At 43.9% G+C, this 19,405-nt stretch overlaps 1 protein-coding gene across 3 annotated transcripts in view; it reads left to right on the top strand.

Moving 5' to 3' along the window:
• The window catches only part of LOC105473204 (kazrin, periplakin interacting protein), a 1,227,585-nt gene that overhangs the window by 260,197 nt on the left and 947,983 nt on the right, over positions 1-19,405 (top strand). The gene's annotated exons all lie outside the window — the stretch shown is intronic.

Here is a 19,405-nt window from a genome sequence, read left to right as displayed (position 1 = left end):
TTCTATTATACTGTAGTTTATCTGGCAGTTGAACCACAAGACATAGTCCTTCCCACACTCTTCCCTCCTCTTTCCAAAGGCAGAAGAGCCTTACTCTGTGGCTACCACCACCACCACAGGCCCATGCATCGTACTGCTAGTCTACTGCTAATGTTCCCTTAAGGCTTAAGGACTCTCTAATAAGCTTGTGGTGAATGCTGCCTAGCCTGGGACTCACCTTTCAGGGCAGTGGGCTCCCCTCTGGTCCAGGGCAGGCCCAGAAATGCTGTCCAAAAGCCAAGTTCTGGAACTGGGTCACCAAGAGCCTACTTGGTACTCTACCCCTCCTTGGCCAAGCAGGTACCTAAGGTGAAAGACCAAGCCCCCTTAGCTTTTTCCTCTGCTTTTCTCAAGTGGAAGGAGACTTGCCCCATTGCCACTGCAGCTGGGAATGTGTTGTGTCTTACCTGAAACCAGCAAGTCTCAGGGTCTGACCCAAGGCCCTTGATGTAGTACTTGGGTATCACTGCTGACTCTTTAGGGACCAAGGGCTCTTCAGTTAGCAGGTGATGAATCCTTCCAGGACTTCTTCCAGATGAGTCTTTCTTTTCAGAGCGGCAGGTTCCCTTCTGGCCCAGGGTGTGTCTGGAAATGTCATCCAGGAACTAGAGCATGGAAAGGAGGCCTTATGACTCTGACTGGTACCTTATTTGCTGTGGCTGAGCTGGTATCCAAGATGCAAGACAAAGTCCTCTTCAGTCTTCTCTTTCCTCTCCTCAAGGAGAGGGGAAGGGTCTGTTTTGGAGCCATGAGCTGTGCAGCCTGGGGTTAAGAAATGGATGATGCCCACACTCTTTTAGCTGCCATGTGACCTTCAGTCCACTGTCTCTGGGCCCAGTTCAGCACTAGGACTTGACTAGGAGTTGCAGTCCTTTTAGCCTAGACTGCCTTTCAGGTTTATTTAAGGCCCCATAGCACTTAAGCCTGTGATAGCAAGGCTTGCAGGAACTCAAGTTCAGACCACTGAGATAGGCAATTCGCTTCTGGCAAGGCTGAATGTTCCGTCAGTGGGCAGGCATCAGCTGAGCTTGGCTTTGTTTTATTTTCTGTTATAAAAGGGCAGCACTGAGTTCAGTGCCTCATAAATGTGCAATCTCCCTCTCCCCAGCACACCCAGATGCTTTCCATACCTTGCTGCCATTGCTGCAGGGAGGAGGGTGGGGGCCAGAAGGAGGGGGCTTGGGAGATGAGTGATGTCAATGATTTAAGACTGTTTTTCCTACCTCTTCAGCACCTCTTTCAGTGATATGAAGTTAAAACCAGCTACTGTGAGGACTCACCTGATTTTTGGCTCTTATGAAGGTGCTTTTTGTGTGTGTGGATAGTTGTTAACTTGGCGTCCTCATGATGGGGTGACAATCAGTGGAGTCTTCTATTGCACCGTCTTGTTCTGCCCCCTGCCTTGCAGTTCTTGCTGAGCTAGAAGTAAGTGAATTTGGGGGGTTTACTAAAGGCCTCCCATTTATTTTATCTCTCTGTTCTCATGTAGGATGTATGCCTATATTATCCTTGGTGGGTGGGTGACTGTTCAACTGCTACTATTTTTTGAAGCTATGTTTTATTCTACATGAGGTTTTTAGAAGATTGCATCTGATGACAAGGAAAAGGTTACCTCTTTCCCCAGTCCTATCACTGGAAATAATTCATTGCTGGTAAGAGGACTTATCTTTGTGGTTTAATGGAATCTTAATGGTTGTGTTGTGACTTGTCCTTCAAGCACACAAGTGCCAAAACTATTTCCCTGATGGGTGGAGCCATCTTTCTTTACTCTGGAAGAAGACCAAGAAAGCACAGACAGAATGAAATGTATCTTAAACACAAGTTTTTAAGAATACAGTTGCATAGAAGATGGAGTCTTGTCAGGTTACTGGAGCAAAATCAAAACTGTAGACTATAACAGAATTCAGATCTTCACCATATTAGCTATCTATTGCTATATAAGAAATTACATCCAAATAGAGCAGCTTAAAACAATAACAGATCCTTATCTCACAACGTCTATGGGGCAGGAATTGTGGAGTGGCCCACCTAGTTGGTTCTGGCTCCCTGTCTCTCATGAAGATGTAGTCACAGTGTTGCCTGGCTTAACTGGAATCACTGGGAAGGTTGACTGCAACCGAAGGTTCTCCTTCCAAGATGGCACACCCACATGGCTGGTGAGTCTGTGCTACCATTTAGTAAGATACTTCAATGCCTTAGCATGTGGACCTTTTTACAAAGTTGCTGAAGTCTTCACAACTTCAGTTGACTTCCTTCAGAGTGAGTGATTGGAGAGAGAGCAAGACGAGAGCCACAGGGTCTTTTATGGCGTATCCTAGATGTCAAATGGACATTTCCACAATATCCTGTTGGTTACACAGGTTGGCCCTATCTAGTGTAGAAGAGGACTATCCAAAGGTGTGAATACCAGGAGGTGAGAATCACTGGGTTCTATTTTGGAATCTAGCTATAATTGTCCATTTCCTTCCCTTTACGATTCAAATATAAAACATATTCCTTCCATCCCCAAATCCCCCAAAATCTCATTCCATTATCACCAACTCAAAGTCTGGAATCTCATCATGTAAATCAGATCCAGGTGTAATTCCTTAAATACTGTTTTGTGGGTACTGTTTCTCTCAATCTAAAGGCCTGTGATCTAAAGAGAGAAGTTACCTCCTTCTCACATGAACAGTGGTGAAACAAGCATAACTGCTATAGTTACACTTGTTCAAAAATGGAAAAATGCAAACCACACAGAAATTGCTGGACCATACAAGTTCTAAAACACCTCAGGCATGGGTCAACAGTTCCTTCATTAGGACTCAAGGGTCAAGAATAATTCCTTATGTTTTTTGGATCCACCCTTTGAGCTCTTGGTTACACCCTCTGAGTCGCTGTTCCTTTTATATAAAAGATAGCTCACGTTTGTAGCTGCAACGTTTTCTTAATGTGCTTTTTGCTGGTAGAACTCTGGGGATCCATAGACCACTTTTCTTTCTATCCCTTTGAGTCCGATTGATAGCGTATCTGCCAATATAGTTCTCTTAAAAACATAGTGAGTATACTATACATGTCATTGGAGTGTACTCCATTAGACAAAACTGCTTCCCAAATCTCTTTGAGATAATCGTCTTTCTACCCTGAGTTTTTGCTGAAACTACTAAGGGACGACCTTAACCTTCTTAGAAATGCCAATTTTACTGTAGTGTTCTTTGAGGCATCACCTTAAATATTTCTAAGGCCACAACAAAAGATTTTATAGCTACACTCTTGGCTTTACCTCTTTTTTTTTTTTTTTTTTTTTTGAAACGGAGTATCACTCTTGCCCAGGCTGGAGTGCAGTGGCACGATCTTAGCTCACCGCAAGCTCCACCTCCAGGGTTCTCGCCATTCTCCTGCCTCAGCCTCCTGAGTAGCTGGGACTACAGGCACCCACCACCATGCCCGGCTAACTTTTTGTATTTTTAGTAGAGACGGAGTTTCACCGTGTTAGCCAGGATGGTCTCCATCTCCTGACCTTGGGATCTGCCTGCCTCAGCCTCCCGAAGTGCTGGGATTACAGGCGTTAGCCACTGCGCTTGGCCAGCTTTATCTTTATACAGTGTTTTTCCAAGAAAGCTCTGAATCTGCTTTTTGCCTAAGAACCATTTCCTAATTTTAGCCCTGTTTGCCATCTGCAGGGAATAAAATTTCTAAAACCAGTAAATCTTGGCTTTTTTTTTTAGTGGTCCTTCCTTTAGCTTATCTCTCTTCCATTTTATTATTAGTAGTAAGAAGAAACTAGGTGGCATCTTCAACATTCTGGCCGCAAATCTTCTTATCTAGATCTGTTAGCAGCAGCGAATCTGTATGGGTCTGCAGCAACTTGATTCTTCCCTCCTCAGAGGAAAGAATTTAGCAGAGGGGCATAAGGCAGAGTGAGAGATCAAGGCAAATTTTAGAGCACGAATGAAAGTTTATTAAAAAGTTTTAGAGTGGGAGTGAAAGGAACTAAAGTACACTTGGAAGAGGGCCAAGCAGGTGACTTGAAAGACCCAAGTGCCCCCATCTGACCTTTGACTTGAGATTTTTATACATTGGCATGGTTCTGAGGCTTGTGTTTCTTCTCTCTTGATTTTTTTCCTGGGGTGAGCTGTCCGCATGCCAACATTTGGGAGGGGCAGTATACGCAGTGTGTTTGCTGACATTGTGCACATCTCTCCCTTACCAGTCAAGTGTTCCTAGAGGAAGGTCATATACCAGATAAACGCCACCATTTTTCCTCTTAGTGCGCATGCTTCAGCCTACTTGCCCAGCTCCTGAGATCTTCTTTGAAAGCTGCTGATCGCCAGCTTCAGGTGTTTTCTGTGTGTTGGGAGACTGCCTTTCCCTAGTGCCAGCTGTGACCAATTATTGTTTCAGTGAGAGGGTTTAACAATCACATCACCATCACCTGACGGTTGCCTGACGTTCCCGGTTGGAGGCCCTCTCCTGCCCTGCACCTGTCTGCCTAGCTACCTACTTTAACAGATCATCCAGCTTATTCGGTATGTTTTCTACTTTCGGCATTACCACAGGCAATAGTATTGTTAAATTCTGCCGTTATATAGCAATAACCTTCTGTCCTCCACTTTACAGTCACATTTTCCTCGGTTTTCCTTATGCCCTCACCAGCAGCCTCCATGAGGGCCAACAGGATTCTGCTGGACATCTTCTGAGGCACTTTAGGATTTTGCCGATACTCTTCTCCAACGTCCTCCAGTTTCTGCTCGGTTGAAAAGCCACCACCCAAATTCTTAGTGTTTTGTTGTTGTTGTTGTTGTTGTTATGGCAGAACTCTACTTCCAGGTATGAAAATCTGTATTAGTTATCTATTACTGACTCATAAATTACCCCCAAATGCCTGTGGGTTAAAACAGCAATAACCTTTATTATCTTCTAGTTTCTGTGAGTTGCAAGTTAAGAGTGACCTGGCCAGATCATGCAAGCTTAGGGTTTCTCAGGTGATTACCATCAACTTGTCACCCTGGGCACATCCATCTGAAGGCTAGTCTGTGGCTGGAAGATATGCCTTTAGATGGCACATTCACATGGCTGGTGGGTTCATGCTGACTGTTGGCCAAGGTCTCAGTTCTTCACATGGCCTGCTTGAATATCCTTATGACATGGTGGCCAACATACCTCAGAGTGAGTATTTCAAGAGAGAAAACACTATGACTTTGTGTGTGTGTGTGGGCGTGCGTGTGTCTGTGTGTTTAAATCTAGCCTCAAAAGTGATACTCCATTTCTGCAATGTTAGTTTCCTCTTTTTTTTTTTTTGAGATGGAGTTTCACTCTTATTGCCCAGACTGGAGTGCAGTGGCATGATCTCAGCTCACCTCAACCTCCGTCCCCTGGGTTCAAGCGATTCTTCTGCCTCAGCCTCCCAAGTAGCTGGGATTACAGGCATGTACCACCACGCCCTGCTCATTTTGTATTTTTTTAGTAGAGACGGGGTTTCTCCATGTTGGTCAGGCTAGTCCCAAACCCCCAACCTCAGGTGATCCACCCACCTTGGCCTCCCAAAGTGCTGGGATCACAGGCATGAGCCACCATGCCCAGCCAAGTTTCCTCTTAAAGGAGGTGGATTCATTGTTGGGAATGATTTCACCTCTAAGCATATTCATTTTCATTCGGGGGAGAAGTATCTCTGGCTAAAATAAAATACTGACATGGAAAGTTGTGGATCCTTTTTTTCAGGGTGTCAGTCTTTCTATAAGACAATTCAATCGAAGCATTATTATATGTCAAATTATGGCAAAAGGATCATTTTTCCTCTTTTAAATTTTCTGTCTTGATGACATCCGTGCAATTTTTAATTTGTCACAGAACAAATAGGACCAGAATTGTTTGTCATGTGTACATAGCTAGTTTTATGTATTTCTGACAGTCCTAAATGTGTGCTATGGTTTTCAACTTTCCTGCCTCTTTGGGACATTGGGAGGCTTGTATTTCTCAGTGGGCCCTCATCCTTTTGTCATGCTCTCATAGGTCAGATATGGGGCAGCAGGCCAGTCCTTCCCCCTGGAAAGCCGGGTTTCCCATTCCCTCCACTTCTACTCCACCCCCTGCCCTAACCTGTATCTTCCTGTTAAAAGCAGGAATGGCAAGGTTCTATGTAAAATGCAGTTTCCTTTTCCAGGTTTGGGCTCTTCACCTCGGCATGAACTGCTGGCAGTGAGCCTCCTGTCCGTGGCTCACCCAGGTCTCTGAGAGTTTCTAATTGTCATTTGCATGCAGATTGTGTCCCTGAGCTCCACAAGGCTGCATCCGGTCTTGCATAATAAAATGTCAAAGCCCATTGACACCAGGTGTTGAAGTTTTGCTGCCTGCAAAGCAAAGGAAGCTGTTCAGAGTGGTTTCTCCTTAGATGCTTTCTGAGAAGAAAAGAACAGTCTGTTGTCATCAGCACCCTCAGACTTGGAGCGGTTCTTCTTGTCCTCCTTCTCACCCCTGAGCAAGAACTGTTCCTTTGGCAGCTGCTTGAAATCTTTGGCTCTGACTACAGCGTTCAATAGCTTCATGTCTTAGGGGCAAACTCTTTGACAGAGGTTCTGCATGTAGATCAGGCAAACAGTTGCTGCTACATAGGGTCCAGTCCTATGACTGCCACACAAGGGCTTTGTGGATGGTAACTATTGTCTTGTTTCAGGGTATTGAGTACTTTCCAGTAGATTCTCTCAGGGTTATACAAAGTGCTGGCAGCAGTATGGAATATGCATAAGGCCAGAAAGGGGCCACTTAGTATCTCAAAACTAAATTTAAAAAATTAACATTCATGCCCATAATCCCAGCACTTTGGGAGGCCGAGGCGGGCAGGTCACCTGAGGTCAGAAGTTTGAGACCAGCCTGGCCAACATGGCAAAACCCCGTCTCTACTGAAAATACAAAAATTAGCTGGGTGTGGTGGCGTGTGTCTGTAGTCCCAGCTACCCAGGAGACTGAGGGCAGGATAATCGCTGGAACCTGGGGGGCAGAGGCTGCAGTGAGCTGAGATTGTGCCACTGCACTCCAGCCTGAGCAACAGAGCAAGACTCTGTCTCAAAATAAATAAATAAATAAGTAAATAAATAAATAACATGAAGTCATGGTGATTTCATGTGGGTAAGGGCCTTAGTTGGGCAAAACTGGGTTTGAATGCCAGTTCTGCCACTGATTGCCTGTGTGACCTTGGGCACCTCATGTGTCCTCAAGTTCCTCATGGGTGAAATGTGGGTGATCAGATCACCATCATCTGACCGTTTTTATAAGGACCATTACATTACATAAAATAAGCATAGATCCTGGAACACAGCAGATGTTCTCGAAATAAGAGATGTTATTGCTGCTTTTGTTATAAATTTGGGACGATTGTTAAGTGTTGCTATGAGTAAAAGTTATTGGTGTAAGGGTTTTGGTAAATAAATTTATACTATATATTGTAACAGATTTTGACTTTTTATACATTCTTGGGCATTTTAGTTATACTTAAGTACAATGATATACTAATTGTAAATATTATCTATTAAAAGCAGATCCTCTGGTTTTATTCACTTATATTTGATTATTTCTGCTTTTACATACTTGGAAACATAATCACTTTTCAAATCTCATTAATTTAGATTTTTAAAAATTCAGATGACTCATTCTTTTCCAGGTACAATGAGTGAGGTTTTAGCTTCTACAGACTCAGTAAAGAAGTCAAGAATAAGTTGCAAATATCCCCTAACTCTGTGTGAAGAGCTGAAGGGCCACAGTCTGTTCCGAGGTGCGTAAGATAACCAAGATGTTCTAGGGATCAAGGATCAAATGTCAAGCTTTGCCATCAAAAGACTTTCCTTAATGGAAAGGAAGGGGAACTGGACCCATCTAACTGGGTTAGATCCCATCTAGGCAGGGATGCAGAGTGGTGCAGAGTTATTTATGGAGTTCTGGGATTATGCCTGTGTGTTATCGTCAAGGTCAGGGGACAGAGCAGGAATCTTATTTGGAAATGTGCATTTTATCTTAAAATTTAATGTGCATTTTGCGTTCCATTCCATATTTCATTGTGTTTTGTTTTATCCTAGAGAGAATGGCCTCCCCTCAATGTCCTGAGCCTCTGAAGGGTCACTGGAGGAGAGCACAAGCATTTCTATCTGGCTTGGGTTACCAGTAGTCTAATTTAAAAATCAAGGCTAAGCCCTGTGGACTAAATACAAGGATGGAGGCTAGGCGCGGTGGCTCATGTCTGTAATCCCAGCACTCTGGGAGGCCAAGGCAGGTGGATCACCTGAGGTCAGGTGTTCGAGACCAACCTGGCCAACATGGGGAAACCCCGTCTCTACTAAAACTATAAAAATTAACTGGGCTTAGTGGCAGACACCTATAATCCCAGCTACTAGAGAGGCTGAGGCAGGAGAATTGCTTGAACCCTGGGGATGGAGGTTGTAGTGAGCCGAGATCTTGCCACTTCACTCCAGCCTGGGTAAAAGAGAGAAACTCTGTCTCAAAACAAAACAAAACAAAACAAAAAAACAAAACAAGGATGAAATCTGAGAACATCTGGAAAATGAAATTTAGAGAAGTTAGGAAGGGCAGGGAGCAAGGAAGTGAAAGGCTTGGGGTGGAGATAAAGACTGAAATGGTAGGAAAAGTCCAGACAAAACTGGGAGCCAGACGACCCAGCCACTGGGTGCCTCTCAGGTCTGAACTACACTCAGCCGCCAAACGCCATGGCCTCTCAGCTTTTCTGGAAATTAATTGGTTCCAGGAGTCAAGTTAGTCTCTTTCCAATGGCAAGCACGTCCCATCAGGGCCTCAGTTACACAATATAATCTTCTGTCACTGTAAGGTTGACATGTCCTTGGCGCCGTTTCCTCTTCCTCGAGCCAAAGCCCATTTCCTTGTTGCAGTCTTTACCGGACAAGACATTCAAATGAAAATTCATGTATTATGCCCAGGCAAGTCGCTGCCTGCATGATTTTGTCAGAATCCACTTCTCACAGGGCAACTTTATTGTAACGCATTTTCTTGCAGCTTCTTTTGGGTCAAAGTGGAGTTGGCCTTGGTGATGCTGGGAACATACCAGGAAAGAAAAGGGAAGCTGTTTGGACAGCCCGTGGAACAAGGCATGGTTAGATCCCATCTAGGCAGGAAGGCAGAGCGGTGCAGAGTTCTTTATGGAGTTCTGGGATGCACAGAGGGAGACGCTGGACGTGAAAGTGTTTATTATCTCTGCAAATTGACACTTGTCTGCTCTTCAGTTGCATGATAGTGCTCAGGGCTGTGTTCCATTAGAGGTGGTCCTTTTTGCTGACTTTGAAGGATGTGGCGGGATTGACAAGCAGCCAGCTTCCTCATGGCAACAGTGGATGGAGATGATGCTGCACGTTACAGGCTATAGGACTGTGTGACTTGAGTACAAAACTGTTAGAATCATAGATTCATAGATTTAGTGTAGCAATGGATTGTCACATTCTTCAGCCCAGCTAGAAGCTTCCAATTCAGTCCAGCAGGGAGAACCAGAGGGCCATAGAGCCCTTCACAGGTATGAGGCTGTGTAGCTGTGCCCAAGTTCCTGAAACCATCAAGACTCTATTTCCTCAACAGAAGGACAGAGCCTGTAATATCTAAAGCTGGGTGGTGTGACAAGGAAATGCAGTGACGCATGCAAGCCACTCAGCATGGTGCTTGATATTCAGTAAATGCTTAATAAATAGTAGCTGCCATTAGTAGTGGGGGTGTTGATGTTGTTACTGTCACCCCCCCTCTGAGCAGGGCATGGAAAATATTAACCTAAGTAAATAGCAGAGTTCATCTGTAGTCTGAAAGTCTCCAGAAATAAAAGGCATTTGTCCTAAGTAGTAAAAAGACATCAGCTGTGGGACTCGTATTAAGTAGCGTTTACTCGGTACAGGTAACAGAAACCAAAGGAAGCTGGCTTAAGGAGAAGAAGGGAATTTATCACAAGAGGTCAGGGCAGGAGACAGCTGGGTCTCCCGGTGGACGGAAACCAAGGACAAGAAAGAAACAGGCTCTGTCTCTGCTACGTATTGCCCTCTGGGTCCTTATCACGTCCTTCTCTCTCTTCTCTCTCCTCTTCTCTCCCCTCCCCTCCCCTTCCTTCCCTTCTCTTGTCATCTCTCCAGCTGTCTTTCCCACATCCAGACTGCCCACTAGAATGTGGCTGTCCATTCCCGCAGAGTTTCCATGTTATATGTCCAGCTGAGTAGCCTCACTGGGTGCCTCAGCTCCAATTTCCTACCTCTGGACAATTTGGTGGTGCCCAGTCAACGGGAGTGGAGTGAAGAGGACGCTGTACTGGGTTGAGCACACACAGGGCTGTGAGCACAGGCAGGGGCTGATTCCCAGTGAGCCACCAATGCTACCTAGAGTGTCCATCCCTAAGAACTGTCCCCTGCAGCAGGGTCACCCTAGCAGTCATGTCACAAGTAGACCTGTTGGAAGCCCATGGGAATAAGGCAATGGCCATAAGTAATGGTTGGGATAATGATAGCTGGGTATCATCACTGAGTAACTCCGGGCCGGGCTTTACGTACTAAGTGCTTCAGTTACATTACTTAGGTTAATACTCATTCCTATCAAGTAAATATGGCTTTGTCTCCATGTGACAGAGAGAAAAGTGATATCCAAGAAGATGAAGTCACTTCCCAACAGCTAATAGCAGATGGAGGCAGGATTCGAACTCGGGAAATCTGACCCCAAAAGCTCATGCATGCCCTTAGCCACATCTCTCAAAGAGGTGCACTCTCTTCCACAGGCTGTGGCAGGCTGGACCTCCCCCAAGCTTCTTTCTGAACACGGGCTTGGCTTTCTAAAATTGGAGCCACATTGATCCTCCAAGGTGTGGATCTGAACCACATGCCTGCCTCACAACTCACTGTGGCCCTTCCTGGCTTTGCAGTTCATCAGCTCTCAAACCCCACAGGCTCAACTAGAGCCCAATTCAGGCACCACCTGGCTGAGACTTACAGCCACACATGGTGGTTTTGTTCACAATGTAACTCTGGTTCTCCTGCAAATCTGTCCGTTTAAAAGGGTGGTAAATTGATTTTGAATCTGTGGTTCTAACGGTTTGTTTCTTTACCTACTTTTAAACCTGACTGGTCTTGTAAGTTATGACTTTTTCACTGGGTCAAATTAAAAAAAAAAAAAAAAAAAAAAAAAGTGTGGCTCTGCCCTGATCCCACCAGAAGATAAATCCCACTTGTGGAGTCAGCAGTGGTATCCTTACATGCCAGAGACCACTCCAATGTCTGATTCTTGCAAGATGTTTTAGTATCAACTTAAAAAAAATTGTGGTAAAATGCACATAGCATGAAATTTACCATTTAAAGTATATAATCCAGTGGCATTTAGTACCTTCACAGTGTTGTATGACCATCACCACTATCTAGTTCCAGAACCTTTTTAACACCACAAAAGGAAACCCTGTACACATTAAGCAGTTAATCCTATGTTCTGCTTCTATGGATTTGCCTATTCTGTACATTTTTTGTTTTTTTTTTTGCGACAGAGTCTCACTCTGTCACCCAGGCTGGAGTGCAATGGCACAGTCTCAGCTCACTGCAACCTTCACCTCCTGGGTTCAAGCGATTCTCCTGCCTCCTCAGTAGCTGGGATTACAGGTGCCTGCCACCATGCCCAGCTGATTTTTCTGTTTTCAGTAAAGATGGGGTTTCACCTTGTTGGTGAGGCTGGTCTCAAACTCCTGACCTCGTGATCCACCCGTCTCAGCCTCCCAAAGTGCTGGGATTCTGGTGTGAGCCACCGCTCCTGGCCCTCTGTACAGTTCTTAAAAATGGAATTACAATGTGTGGTCTTTTGTGTCTGGTTTTCATTTAGCATAAAGTTTTCTAGGTTCATCCACTTGCTAGCGTGCAGCAGCACTTCGTTCCTATTGTATAGCTGAATAGTATTCCATCGTATGGATGTACCACATTTTGTTTGTCCATGTGTCAGTTGATGAGAATTTGGGTTGTTTCTACCTTGGGCTGCTATGAATAGTGCTTTTGTGAATACTCATGTGCGAGTGTTTGCTAGAACACTTGTTTTCAGTTCTTTTGCTTATATGCCTAAGAGTAAATTCCTGGCTCATAAGGAAATTCTGTGTTCAACTTACTGAGGAATTGCCAAGCTGTTTTCCACAGTGGCTGGACCATTTTACATTCCCACCAGCAACCTGTGTGGGTTCCCATTTCTCCACATCCTTGCCTCCAGCATCAACTTTTGATTTATAGGATGAATTTTATTATAATAACGGGGGAAAAAATCTGAATTATTTAGGCTTCATTTATTTAATGAGACCATATTAAAGCAAGAACTGGAAACCTGTGAGCGTTTTAATGCAAAATACATCATAGAATTTGAGATACACGAAAGCAAAGATTGTTTAACATGCGGAGATAAATTTGGTCATTAGTTCATATCTATAGACCATATAAATGACAAGATCATAAAATCCATGGAGCTTCTTGTGGCAAGGCTGTGCCCCATAATATGACTCATCTGGTATATTTTTCTATAAAAACGTATAATAGCCCATCTCAGTGACATCTGGACTTGTCTGCATAAAATGAGACTTTAGGGTCATATTATTATTATTTCATGTGCTATACTTCATCTCATCCATAAGACAGAAGCAAAGTATGGTAAGCTGTTATTTCTATTCTGGAAACATTAAGAAATTGTATGTGTACCTTCTGTTTGTGCTAATGACCCAAAATGTTGAAGCGTGTCATTTTTTTTCTCTGCCAACTCATGAATGTGCCATTCTTATCTGTAACCTAAATAAATATTCATTAATGTACAGTGAAATTGAAATGAGCACTTCATATAAATAAGCCTACCACAGAAATATGTTTCTTTAAATTTGTAGACCAAAATAACATGAAATAAATTGAACATCATTTCACATTCAAAACAACCAACCAAATAAACTGGTTTTTATGACTCAATTTCCTAAACTCAAGTAGGTAAGAAAGCATATATATGGTTCTTCATTTTTGTCATCCATCATACATTTTAAGAACAGCACTATTTAGTTGCAATGACGATAGGCCAAATGACGAAGAATGTGCATACCACATGATTCTAGGATGATGGGGCAGAGGGAGGGGACAAAGTGGAGTGGAGTTGGCTTTTTCCTTCATTTCTTCATTGATTTGTTCTTTTTTTCCCTTTTGGGCAAATATTTATTTGTTCGAGCACTATTATGTACCAGGTCCTATGCTTAAATCTGGGGATACAATGATTCACTGAAAAAATACTATTGGTGACCTCATGGAACTTACAATTTAAAGTGTGTTCCATGAGGGCGATACAGTTATCTGTTCTGTTATCTATTGCTGTGTAAAAAAACACTCCAAAACTAGGCGATGCAAATCAATACCTTATTATGTTCTCAGCTTTGTGGGCCAGGAATTTGGGTATTGCACATGGAGGAGCTCATCTAGGCTCCATAGTGGCTGTGGCCTCATCTGGGATGACTTGAATCATTGAGATGGCTGGTGCCATGGCAAGGGCCTTGGTGATGGCGGATGGCTGGATTTCTTGGCCCTTCTCTTTATTGCACCTTCTGGGATTGGAATATTCAAGATGACTTTTTCATTCGTGTGTCTGGCACCTGGACTGGATAGTTAGAAAGCTGAGGATGGCTGGGCATCTCCTTCTCCATGCTGTCTGAGAGTGTGGCCTTCCTCCAAGTATGGCAGTCTCAGGTTCCTCAGACTTCTTATATGGCAGCTTCTCCCAGAAGGAGCATTCCAGGAGTCATGGGCAGAAGCTGCAAGGCCTCTCATGACTTAGCCTTAGAAATCCCAGGGCACCACTTCTGCCACTTACTGTGGGACAACCTTGTCACTAAGGCCAGCCAGACTCACGAGGAGGGGATTTTGACCCTATTTCTCAAGAGGAGGAGTAGCAAAATATTTAAGATTATCTTTAATGTACAATAGAGGGAGGCAGACATTCAAGAAATAACCACACCAATAACTATCGCAGTGCAGAAAGAGTACAAGCATCTTTATAGTAATCAGGACTTCCTGATTGCAAATGATAGAAACCTAACTCAGATGGGCTAAAGAAAAGAAGGGCATTTACTGACCTACTTAACTGAGAAGTCCGTGGCTGAATCCTGCGCTACAACGATGTCTTCAAGGACCACTTTCCCTGTCTCTCAGCTCCACTTACCTCCATTTACTCAATTGGTTTTATTCTCAGGCAAGAGTTCCTCGAGTGATGACTACAAAGCCCGCCAGCTGCTCCACGGTTCTACCAGTTTACCAATCCCAATTGAAAAAGAGGCCACACAGCCAAGCGGATTGAATCCCAGGACTATTTGCCAGAACTATTGAGAAAGAGATAGCTAGCCTCTCTTTTACCGTTGGGGTTGGTAAATTGTTATAAATGTGGAACAGCTGGTGGGCTTTGCAGTCCCTCGCCCAACTTGAGGAGCCTATCTCTTTCTCAATAGTTCTCTCAAATAGTCCTGAGAGTAAGTCTGTTTGGCTGCATTTGGTTCACATGTCCTGTGCTGAACCAACCACTGTTGCCAAAGAGATGAAATGTTTGGATTGGCCAGGCCTGGACCATGTGCCCACCTCTGGGACTTGGGAGTGGAATCAGCCCTAAATAAACCACACATGGGAAGAATTTTTTTTTTTTTTTTTTTTTTGAGACGGAGTCTCACCCTGTTGCCCAGGCTGGAGTGCAGTGGCGCAATCTCGGCTCACTGCAAGCTCCGCCTCCCGGGTTCCCGCCATTCTCCTGCCTCAGCCTCCTGAGTAGCTGGGACTACAGGCGCCCGCCACCGCGCCCGGCTAATTTTTTGTATTTTTAGTAGAGACGGGGTTTCACTGTGGTCTCGATCTCCTGACCTCGTGATCCGCCCGCCTTGGCCTCCCAAAGTGCTGGGATTACAGGCTTGAGCCACCGCGCCCGGCCGGGAAGAATGTTTCTACAAAATGAGAAGAGAACTGCTTTTATTAGAAGAAGAGGGAAATAGATGCTAACCAGACAGAAACATAAAATGTCCATTACACAACCTAACACAGGGCGATCAGCCTTGAAGATTTGGTCTGTACATAGAAACAAGCGGGAAAAGGCATTCCTCTTCGGTATCATTACTTCCACATATTCGACTTGCATTAATTATGTTTTCAATGAGTTCGAGCCCTGAACAAGTTGTAACTGGGGGTACACTTTGAACAGACAAATGGGTGGTATAGGGAGGTCACAGGATTTGGGGGCTGGCGAAAAGGTGGTGGTAGCACACACAAGCTTTATTGGGAAATGCTTTGACAGGCTTGCAAGAAGGGAAGTTCTCCACAGCGGGAAACTGTCCAGAGGTGCAGGAGGTCCACACTCAGAAGGAAAGGAGGGCGGAGGGCAAGGCAACCCCAGGGAGATGGGGAGTAGAGAGGGAACCTACGTGTCAACACGATGTTGCTCAGTAGCACCTTGAGAGCCTCCAGGACAGGAAGCATTGAAGGGCAGATGTTTGGGGTCTTTATGGCTCAGGGCTTAGCCTGTCTATGGCTAACAGGTATTGGGAACAGCTTTGCAGATTATACAAGGCAGACAGGCTCTAAATGGCTAAACATCTGCTTATTTGAGCTATGTTTAAAGCAATTAGATGTGGAAAAATTTGAGTTTGTTTCTGGTGGGCTTGTGAGCTAGCAGGGGTGAGCCTGCGAAAAAGAAATAAATAACCAAGGGGCCAATATATAGAGGCCATCTTTGGCTCATTTATATAATAAGGAGTTAAAAAATAATCTCAATTATAAACAGCACAATTAGTTAATATCAGCACGTTAAAGATTTGAGGTACAAACTGGAATGATAATCTAATAGTTAACATTTTTTTACATGCTTATCATGTGGCAGGTACTGTGACATGTGCTTTATACAGTCTGTCTCTAATTTGCAGAGCAACCCTGTACAGGTGGGAAAACTGAGGGGTAAGTAGGGGTCACATGATGTTTCTTAAAGATTCAGCTTGGGCATGGTCTAGCTCGTGTCTGCTCACGTTTAATTAGCCAAAGCAAGTCATATGGCAAAACCTAACATCAGTGAAGGTAGGAAGAATGTTTCTCCCACGGGAGGGTCACTAGGGAGGACTCTGTAGGCACTGGTTTAGAGAGGTGCAGTGTTTGAACCAATAATTCAATCTACCACGGATGGATTCTTTTTTTTCCTTTTGAGACGGAGTCTCGCTCTGTCACCCAGGCTGGAGTGCAGTGGCGCGATCTCAGCTCACTGCAAGCTCCGCCTCCCAGGTTCACCCCATTCTCCTGCCTCACCCTCCCAAGTAGCTGGGACTACAGGCAGCCGCCACCACACCTGGCTAAATTTTTGTATTTTTAGTAGAGATGGGGTTTCACTGTGTTAGCCAGGATGGTCTTGATCTCCTGACCTTGTGATCCACCCGCCTCAGCCTCCCCAAGTGCTGGGATTACAGGCGTGAGCCCACGGATGGATTCTTAAGCAATTACAGTACAATGTGATAAGTTCTCTCATGAAATTTCTGTTCTTTGAGCAGAGAAGGAGGTGCTTAACTCCTTCAATTTGTCTTTTGTGTTTAGAACAAAGCGAAACTTAGGGCATGTTTTGGTGATTAAGCCTCAATTTTCCGGAACAAGGATAGAACGAGTTGTACTGTATGTGAGCAATCTATGGATGCAAAAGAAAAAAACAAGTTGTAATAAATGCATTTTGAGAACCCCAAATCCACTAGCCTACTTAGAGTGAAAAGCAAAGACAGTAACTCCTCTCTTCCAAGAACCGGCATAAGGAGTTTTGTTACTAGTAATGTCTGTGTATGTATAAGCAAAGGACTTGGGAACCGGGGTACTCTCAGAAAGATTGGGGAAGAAGGCTTGCTAAGAACATTGAGTCTGTGTATTGGGAGTTTGGGGAAGGGAAGGCAGGATGGTGGAGGAAAATAAGGCATCAATTGAGGAAAGATTGTTCGTAGACCACGGGTAGGTTATTTCGATGCCCTTGCCAGCTCTTCTCCTCATGGCTCAGCGTGTCCTAACCTTCGTGTTTACAGATAACATACAGGGGATATACACAGAAGTTTAAAATGTATAGTCACAATGCTTAAAAGTCAGGTGGTATTGTTTTTAACTTTGTATGGTGGAACTCAATTTAGATGTGGAGCACATATTTCCACTTAGGATAACTCAGTCGCTTCTGGTTTAAAAGTGAGTATCTTCTGAGTAAATCAAATAAATTCCCCCTACCCTTTCTCTTTCCTTTCTCCTTGGGTTCTCAGAGGGCTTATGTATTATCTTGTCCTGGGATGTATATCTTGTCCATGAATCTCTCTCTGGCCGTTTCTGGACTAGGTTGAGATATCATCATTCCCAGTTGCTCAACAGTACGCAAGACTGGCAGTGAAGCAATGAGAGTATAGGGTGGTAGAGCTATGTCAGATTCTAACTTAAAATGTCACGGGGTCACCATTTCCACTCCAATATCAGCTGCCACAGCTGCCCAGGGCAGGGTATGAGATGTTAGGGAACTTCCGTTTTCAGATCCCCAAATCTGTCTGCGTGTTTCTAACCACCTCCAGTGGAGAATGGGAATTCAGGCTAAGCAAGAATCAGGCCACATTCTTTCTAGTCCATCCTTCTCTGTTTTAGCCAAGCCGTCCTCTAGCCAAGGAAAGGATTGCGGAGTCTTCCCATGCAATGAGGCATAGCTCTGATGTCATATCTGGTATTCTCCCTACCCTATGGCCTATAGTTGCCATTCTATGCTCAGTCCTCCAAGTTTGATTCTCCATGATTCAAAACCCATCTTCTATTTATTTATTATTTGTTTAATTTTTTTAGGGATTAATCGAGGATTTACAATATCCATCTTTAACACAGTCTACCTTCGAATAATATTATACCACTTTATGTATAAGATCTGAACCTTAGGCCGGGTGCAGTGGCTCATGCCTGTAATCCCAGCACTTTGGGAGGCTGAGGTGGGCAGATCACGAAGTCAGGAGTTCGAGACCAGCCTGGCCAATATGGTGAAACACTGTCTCTACTAAAAATACAAAAATTAGCCAGACGTGGTGGTGCATGCCTGTAGTCCCAGCTACTCAGGAAGCTGAGGCAGGAGAATCGCTTGGACCCGGGAGGCGGAGGTTGCAGTGAGCCGAGATCAGGCCACTGTACCCAGCCTGGGTGACAGAATGAGACTCCATCTCAAAAATAAATAAATAAATAAATAAATAAATAAATAAAGGACAATATGCTTCCATTGGCACCTGCTTATTCTTCGTGCTGTTATTGTCATATATTTTGCTCTATGTATGTTATCAACCCCACAGGATATTATTGTTGTTGCTTTAAACCATCAATTATCATTTAAATGAATTAAAAGATGAGAAAGAAAACATGTTTATGCTACTCACACATTTCTCTTTGCAAGCATTCTTTTTTGATTTTTGTAAATAGAAGTTTCTACCTAATGTCCTTTTCCTTCTGCCTCAAGACATTTCTTTAACATTTCTTTTAGTGCAAATCTGCTAGTGATGAGTTCTCTCAGCTTTTGTTTATCTAAAAAAGTCACCTTCATTTTTGAAAGATATTGTTGGTTATAGAACTGTACATTGGCAATTTTGGTTGGCAAGTTTTTTTGCTTTCAGTACTTTCGAAATGTCACTTTTTTGTCTCCTGGTTTGCATAGATTCCGATTAGAAGCCTGACATTGTTTTTTGGTCCCTAAATGTAACATGGCTTTTTTCTCTGGTTGATTTTAAGATGTTCTTATTTTCATTGTGTGTGTGTGTGTGTGTGTGTGTGTGTGTGTGTGTGTGTGTGTTTAGTAATTTGATTATAATATGCCTTGTTGCAACCTTGTCTGTGTTCATCCTGCTTAGAATTTATTGAGATTCTTGTAGGTTTATAGTTTTTATCAAATATGGGAAAAATTGTTCATTTTTGATAGGGTTTAGCTGTGTCCCCACACAAATATCATCTTGAATTGTAGTTCCCATAATCTCCACGTGTCGTAGGAGGGACCCTGTGGAGGTAATTTGGTTATGGGGGCGGTTACCTCCATGCTGTTCTTATCATAATGAGTGAGTCTCAGGAGATCTGATGGTTTTCTAAGCATCTGGTATTTCCCCTGGTGGCACTCATTCTCTCTCCTGCCGCCCTGTGAAGAGGTGCCTTCTGCCATGATTGTAAGTTTCCTGAGGCCTCCCCAGCCATGCGGAACTATGAGTCAATTAAACCTCTTTCCTTTATAAATTACCCAGTCTCCGGTATTTCTTCATGGCAGTGTGAGAACAGACTAATATAATTTTAGTTCTTCAACTACTGTTTCTGTTTCCCTGTCCTCCCCATCTCTGCCAGCCAGACTCCAATTAGATATACAT

This window comes from Macaca nemestrina, chromosome 1 (assembly GCF_043159975.1).
Source record: "Macaca nemestrina isolate mMacNem1 chromosome 1, mMacNem.hap1, whole genome shotgun sequence".
NCBI classification, from domain to species: Eukaryota; Metazoa; Chordata; class Mammalia; order Primates; family Cercopithecidae; genus Macaca; species Macaca nemestrina.
The sequence above is the reverse complement of the archived record's forward strand: the minus strand, read 5'-3'. Positions and strand labels throughout refer to the sequence as shown.